The sequence below is a fragment of the Calliphora vicina genome, chromosome 2, assembly GCF_958450345.1.
Source record: "Calliphora vicina chromosome 2, idCalVici1.1, whole genome shotgun sequence".
NCBI lineage: Eukaryota > Metazoa > Arthropoda > Insecta > Diptera > Calliphoridae > Calliphora > Calliphora vicina.
In genome coordinates this window covers 51,936,007-51,944,444 of record NC_088781.1, presented here as the reverse complement: position 1 = coordinate 51,944,444, position 8,438 = coordinate 51,936,007, and positions in this window count along the sequence as shown.

Sequence of the window (8,438 nt, the reverse complement as noted above, 5' to 3'; positions counted from 1 at the left end):
CTTATGGGGACAAAAATAATCCCCATAAAATTTCACAATATAACCCTGTCAATAAGAATTCTCTCAGATATTAACTTACAACATTTTTCCAGTTAATATAGTGCAACCTTCAATCAAAAAATTAAAACTTTAACCACCTGTAAAAAAAAATTCAGACCAGCTGGACTATAAGTTTGTTTTTCAAGAATGATCTACTCAAAGTGTTCCTTCAGCATTATAGGATGGCTGTGCTGTTCCAATAAAAAGTCTCAATTTGTTGGACAGTGATATTATTTCCAAAGTGTACATTAGAGTGACAGCCGATTTTTTTTTTTAGATTTCAAAGAGTGCCGGGTGGAATATTGTGACACTAGGCCTAAATGTTAAGTGCTGAAAATTTGAGCCAAATCGGGCAACGATTTCTGGACGCGCATCGAGGTCAAAGTTCAGATATATGCAAAATTTTACTGTTAATATGGAATAAATAGGTGAAACTCGTTAACTTTCTGCATTGTTTTCTAGAAATGTATAGATTTATTTATATTAATGAATATTACACTAAAAAAAAATTTTGGAAATTAACCCTGTATCTCCTTTGGTTCAAAATGACCCAAAACTGTATTATCGCAAAAATTAGAGAAAAATGCAAATATTTCAGTTTTTGAAAAAATTTTGCTACTAAATAAATATTTTTGCAATTGAATGCAAAAGAATCGAAATATGTACGTAATTATCGTTGCAATGAGATATAAATGACAAAATTTGATTAAAAAAATTTTAAAGTTATTACAAATTCGCCAGACCATTAAAGTGTTTCAGGCCACTTTAACACAAAATTTAGGAAAAAAAATTAAGATGTTTCGAGAAAAATTAAAATAAAAGCTCATTTTTACTGAAAATATGTCCATATTTACTTGTATATGAGTTTTTGTCTTCGTTAACCTATTCGCAGGTATGTCCAAAAAAAAAATAATTTTTTTTAACGTCTGTTTCAAAACTCCATTTTCAAATTTTTAAAAATTTGGTTAAACAAATTTCAGATTTTCGATCATCATTGGGGTTTATTGAGATCAAAATAGGGAATAAAAATATGAAAAAATTATGTCAATACCTCTTACAGTTTTTCCGTACCTGCGATTTAAATTTTCCGATTTTAAAGAAAAACTAATTTTTTGTCCATATTTAGGCGAATGAGCCCAATTTCCTTACTGTTATAAATTTTAAGTAACACTTATACTTATTATATTAAATTTTTTTCCATACAACTGATTGTCACTCTAGTGTACATGATGTTGTGTATTCGTCACACCGACTATATTTTTATAATATTGTTTATGGTAAACTATTAAAGTTTGCAATTGATTGTAGAAATTTGTTCGTTATTATAAGAAACTTATTTATAACTGCGTATGACACATTGAACGTTACAACTTTTAAAAGAAAAAAATAATTTTATTTTAAAGAAAAATGCATTAATAATTGCTACATTATCATATATGAAAGACATTAAAACCTTAAATTGTTAGGACAAAATGAAAAATGTTGATCCAAAAAAAAAAAAATTTTTAAACCTTTACTATTCTGTTGTGTACCAAACAGTGGCCTGTAATTGAGGAAAATCTTTAGGAAATGGTTGAATATCCTGCATTAAAAAGGAAATCATTTTTAGGAAAATATATAAAAATGTACTAGGGGATATAAATATTACTATGACCCTATATTTAAAAGTTTAATGAGCGGTTAAATGGTTATATGCAATTGAATTTGAGCGAGTTTACATAATTCTTATATAAAATTTGAACTGTGAATCTCGATAAAAGACAAAGTCAAATGAATTTAAAATTTTTAAACAATAAAAAACTTGTGTAACAAGTTTTAACAAATTTCAACATGATATTTCATTCATGTTCTTTATTTTGGAAATATTTGATCAGAAGGGATACGGAAGAAATCTATAAAAAATCAGAAAATTCTACAATTACACAGTGCAACACGAAAAATATAACCACATACGGACACCACTAAGTGATAAAAGACCAAAAAAAGACTCGTGTCTCCCAGTTTTGCCAAAAGTCGTTCACTTTTTTATGGGCCCCAAAAATTTCGGCAAAAAAGTGATCATTTGCTCAGGCTCATATCTTGCACACAGTTCGGAATTTTGATGTACTATATGAGGAAAAGTTGTAGCCCTTGTCATAAAGAACAGAAATTGTGAACATATTAAATCAAAAAAACGTCATCTTCAAGATCAAAATCGCAATTTTTTAAATTTTTTTTGGATAGTGATCTTGAAGATCTTGAAGTAGTGAGGATTACAGTTTACCTAGTTTTAAATACCGAAATATATAACATTTCGTATTGAAATATCAAAAGTTTCTAACTTTCACATACGTTTAAATTAAAATTTATAATTTTCTCTGAATTAAAAATTGAATTTGGCAAAATATATAAAAGACAACATAAAAATGCAACAATAATTTTATAGTCACATTTCTAAACTGACTATTTAAGCTAATACAATAATTTGTTAACTTCAACAATGTCTACATCAAAATTGGTCAAATGTACAGAAAGTTTTACACACCAAAAAGCATAGAATTACAAAAGTTTTATGAGTTTTAACATTAGAACAGCAGCAACAGCCACAACAATACAATCCACTAAACACATAGAAAGCAAAAAGAAAAAACCACAATTTCACCCAGAAATAAAAAATTACTGACGAACCCACTAAAAAACAATTGAAAAAAGTGGAACAACAACTGTGGCTTCAAAAATTACTCATCCTTTCTTTTGGTGGCTCGCAATTTTTTGAAATTTAATAAAAAAAAAATAAATAAAACTGTGTACAATAGCAGCAGCACCACCACAACCATTTTATTTAACTTTTATTTTCAAACAAAGAGCAACACACCAAAAAAAAGTAAAACTATATTCATAGAATACAAGATGTGAAAAAAGTTATTCATTCTGCTGCACACCAGTTTTGTTTCTTTAGAAAAATGAAAGTCAGAAATCAGTATATTGCAAGTTTTATTAAATGAATAATGACTGAAATATGTACAAAATGAAAAATTTACATTCATGTGAAGAAAAAAAATAGAAAAGAAAGAGAAAATAATGAAATAAAAAAGAAGCCAAAACATTGAACCTTTTACTTTTTTATTATTTAGAATACAAAGCGGAAATTTAGTTGGCAAACAAAATATTTGTAGGTAATTTTAGGAAACGCTTTTAAAAAAATGAATATCTATTCGTATGCGCATCTGACCTTTTAAAAAAACAAATTTTGCCAAGTCTTTCAAACAGCTTCATAAATTTTATAAGTTTCCTGTCATTGAAAAAAAAAGATATGTTGTAATTCCTTAACTCATTAATTACCAGAAATTTAAACGTTGGAATTTTTTGATGAAAATTTCAGAAATGTCTTCTGATGTCATGTTTAATATTTTTGGAGAAAAAAAAAATTTTCTGATGCGTAGTTTTTCTGAAAATTGCCGTGTGTTTGAACACACGTTGGTACTGTTAAGTGTTTGGAAATCTTTTGTTCAGTACAATTTGTTTTAGTTATTTATGTTGTATTTTGGAAAGAATATTATCAATTAATATTTCAAAGTAGTTAGAGGTAAATCAATGTTACCATTAGATCGATTGTGTAGTAATTAGTGGCAATATTAATTTTTTTAAAGGGGCGCCAGCAATACGATTGAGTCGAACAGTGCCGGTTACGCAGAATCCCCTTCTTTTTAGCAAGCACAGCAAATAATGGGAGGTAAACAAATTGTCAAAGTGGACGGTGTACTGCTTTGGATGGTCACAATGTGACAAAAGTTCCATTATGACGGATGCACCGAGTCCTGAAAACTTATTGTAAATGCAGGATGCGCCCGAATATGGGATAAACTGAAAAATATAGACATTGTCCGAGAAAAGCGCCCACAGTTTATATCCGAAACGGATTGGTTTTCCACGTATAAACATTTTTCTTTAACATTTCCTCATGTACCGGGTGAATATCGTTGGCAGTTCTCTTGTTTTTTTTTAAACCGGGTTGAAATCAGTTACCGGATGATATTTATGTTTTGGTAGTTGTTTTGACGTTGATGGTTTCGGTTCCTCCGGTTGAACTTCGACTTCCGGACCACCATAGTCGTCAATAGTGGATGTGTAAATTTCTTCCATTGTGCCTATAAACACACACATAACTAGCAAAACAAAAGGAACATAATAAAAAATAATACCTGCCACTTCGGCCAACGGGCACTCATCGCAAATAATATTTCTTGATATTTTGTTATCGTCTATTGTTTCATAATCGGAATCACGGGCAGTATTGTCGGGTGCAAACAAATAACCGTTTCAATCGGTGACTCTCTATCATCTTGATGGTAATGTTAGCCATCGGTCCGGTTATCGATGATGTTTTTTAGTTCTGCTTTTTTAAGGTACTCTCGACGGGACTTTTTAGACAAACTCCCTCTCACTCACTCACAAATTATACAATTTTAAATAAGAAAATATTGAACAATTGAAAACAAACCAAATAAAATGTTGTAACACAAAGAAAACTGCTGTTCGATACAAACCAAGCCGCTACTGGTACAAAACATATTTAATGACCAATGTCACTATCAGTACCAACGTGTGGTGAAACACATGCCGGTATTTACTGCCACCTAGCGGCTAGTATATTTAACAGTAAGCTTGGTAAATGGCCTTAGGTTCCTTTTTGGAGAATTGGTAACACACGGCATTACATATGTATATAAAAATTCTAATTTTTGTTTATATGTATATTATATAATTAATTTAAAAAGAGTCCATTTTTGGACCCTTTTTCAAGATAACAAACCTTAATATAAACGTCTCATACATTTAATTATTTATATTTACTCAAAGTTGAGAAATGATAAATGTGTGTTGAAACACACGGCGGTAAGAAATGGGTTAAGGTAGGTATTATTCTATTTTAGATATTTGTAACAGAACCATTGATCTCATTGATCAATGTAATGGGTAAACACAAACTAGTTCCTCAAGCAATAGTAGATGGCCAAGTCTGGTAATTAAGACTGATTGCATCGAGTTACTTTTGTCATAGCAAAATAAATGAAATGAATATAACAAATCCAATAACGACCATTTTTCATTTATCTAAAATGATAAGAAAGCTATTCGGACAAAGTTTGAAGAATCTTGGAATTATAATTCTCAAGATATTTAAAAATAACTAATTTCTTTTGTATGGTAGGTGACTAGGGTGGCCCTTAATAAACGAAAGTTGGATTTTGGCCATTCTCACCCTCCAGTTTGGTGAACATTAGTAAAAAAATCATCCTGAAAAAATTGTAGGTAAATCGGTTGTTGTTAAGTTTTGAGATGCATTTACAACCTAGAGTTTATGTTATATTTTTGTTAAATTTCATCAAAATCGGCTCAAAAATATACAACATTTCGATCATTTCGAAATCTTTCCCAGAGAAATTCCAAATATTGCAAAATTTGACTTTTGACCTTCACGATTTAAGGGTTAAAGTTTTCCGATTTTAGTAAAAGTTTCAGAGTATATTTACAATTATCTGGACTATAATATTCTACATAGGTTTTACTTAAAATTCATAAGAGTAAGGAAATAGAGCTCATTGGCCTAAAAATTGCCAAATAATTGGTTTTTCTCGAAAATTTCAAAATTTAAATCGCAGGTACGGAAAAACTATAAGAGATATTTTCATAATTTTTTCACATTTTAATTCCCTATTATATTCTTAATAAATCCCAATGAGATGATCAAAAAATTCTGAAATTTGTTTATCAAAAGTTTTAAAAATTTGAAAATGGAGTTTTGAAACTGCCGTTAAAAACATTTTATTTTTTTGTTCATACCTAAGAATAGTTTAACGGTATCCTACGAAGACAAAAACTCATATACAAGTATATATGGACATATTTTAAGTAAAAATGAGCTTTTATTTTAATATTTATCAAAATATGTTAATTTTGTTCCTACATTTCTTGTTCTAGTGGCCTGAGACACGTTAATAGCCTGGCGAATTTTTAATAACTTTAACATTTTTTGACCGATTTCTGTTTTTTATGTCTCATTAGAACGACAATTACGTACACATTTCGATTCTTCTAAATTAAATTACAAAAGTTCTCCGGATATTCGAAATTTATTATTTACTTTGTATGGGAGGTGCCACGCCCACTAATCTAATCCAGCACATTTTCAGCCAAACTTCGTACAGTGATAAGTAGTTGGCGGATTTTCATTAATTTATTATTAGAAACTATGCGCCCAAAATATGCGTCAAAAAAACCAAAATATGACCTAAAAATTGAAAAAATATGCATTTATATTTTTGTGCAGAAACATAAAGTAAATAACTATGGATCGCGCAATGCCCAAAAAATACAAAACAGTGTTCGCTGCAGTTAATAGTTTTAAAGTTAAACCAGGAATTAAATAGTTAAATTTTTAAACTTATAATTGTTCTTCTGAGAAAACGATGGATATATTGATTAAAAGATCTTGGTATGAATAATTGTTTAAAGCCATAATCTGTAGAGCATCTATCTTGCGACTTGCCTTTCAAGATCGGCAATATTTTGATCGTTAAAGTAGTATCCAACCTTAATATCATCTCCTAATAAACCAGCAGATAAGCAAGTACTTAGTAAATGTATCCCTTATAGACAGTAAATATCTAAAATGTCACATATTTGCTATTTGTAATGCAGAGAGAAGTCAATTGGTTTCTTTAATGACAATTGTAGCTTAAGTGTATTTAAGTAATCTATAGTTTAGTCACTTCAAACGTTAATTGTGTAGTGCATTTGACTATAAGCAATCCAAAAGGGTCAACTGACATTATATTTCAAAAAGATCAGTTAACCCTCTGCTTAGTACTTGCACGTGTTAAAATAACTAATCACGTAGATGGTTATGTAACTAGTTGTCATCCTAAATGATAGGTAAAATCACCAGTTCAGTACAGTCTCCTAGAAATGCTGGGAATTGACTGTCAGAAGCGGTAACTTTGTATATAAATATAAATTGAATTGAAAAGAAGTAAATATGGGCATTTCCTACGATTAATCAACCAGGATCGATAAATAAATTGTTGATAATTATCGTGTTTTATTGAAGATATTTCGATATAATTTGGTACATATAATTTTTTCGGCCCGAGGACGAAGCCTATTCAGTCCATTATTTTACATAGCCCCATTACAAATGTCCTCCCGAAATTGGACTTGTCAGTCATAAAATGTTTAATTTATGTAGGTATCTACACAAATATTGTTTCAAATAAGTTTACGGAATTCATGTCACCAAATTTTATTATGATCCGCTTCCGTAATTCGGATCTCATAAAAATGTTGGTATACATATAAAATTCAACATATTTTATTGTGTAAATACCAGATAGAGACCTATATTAATACACTTTTAAAATAAATTAATCGCTTTTAAATATTCCGTTCCATTTCACAGATTATTACATTTCACTAGTGTCAGCCAAAGTTTATTTCTATTTTGCGTACGTTCGTTACCACATGTTTATAACTATCATTATGAAAACTTAAAGTCGATGGCATCCATCTTTTGCACTAAACATAGAGCTACCAAAGTGTTTCGAATCGCTAAAAAATGCTAGGAAAAGTTTTTTTTCTATATTCTTTGGACATCAAAAGCATACGAACGCCAGAAATAACCATATCCTAATTTTGACACAAAAAATTGGCTGCAAAAGTACATTTCATGTCATTCCGGTCAAAGAAAAATTTGTTTTTATATATATTTGTACATAGATATATTGCTTTATCCTGACAGTTTGTGACTAATTTTGTAGTTGTTGGAGGCGTTTTTTATCCTCATACTATTTCTAGAGGTCTATTGAACTCTTTGATCCAAAACGTGTTTAATGGTTGTATTAGAAATATTATATTTATATCTAATTCCTAGTAATATTTTTTGTAATTATACTCAAGACATTTAGGTATGTTGAAAAAAATACCGACATTCAAATTGCTCGTCGACTATTTATAGTCAACATAATTTTTTTAAAGGACTGGAAACACAGTTGCAATTCAAAATCGCATTTTCTATTTTAACTTGTAATATGCGAAGGAACCATGCGTTTAATATTAAAACTCTTTCCTTAGAATTCATTTCCATTTAAAAATTTTAAAATTTTATTCAGAGCCTCACATAGATTTGTTTAAATTGTTTAAAAAATTAAATTGTATAATGTTATTTTAGGAATTTTAAAACCAATATTTTTTTTTTATTTCAAGCGTAAATATTTATAACCCGCCATTTTTCAACAAGTTTAAAATTTGTTCTGCATAATATAACAAAGTAATGTAGCAAAAGTGGTATAAGTTCAATATACCACTAAGTAACACAAACATATATATGTTTACTGTAACCATATATATGGTTAAGACAATCA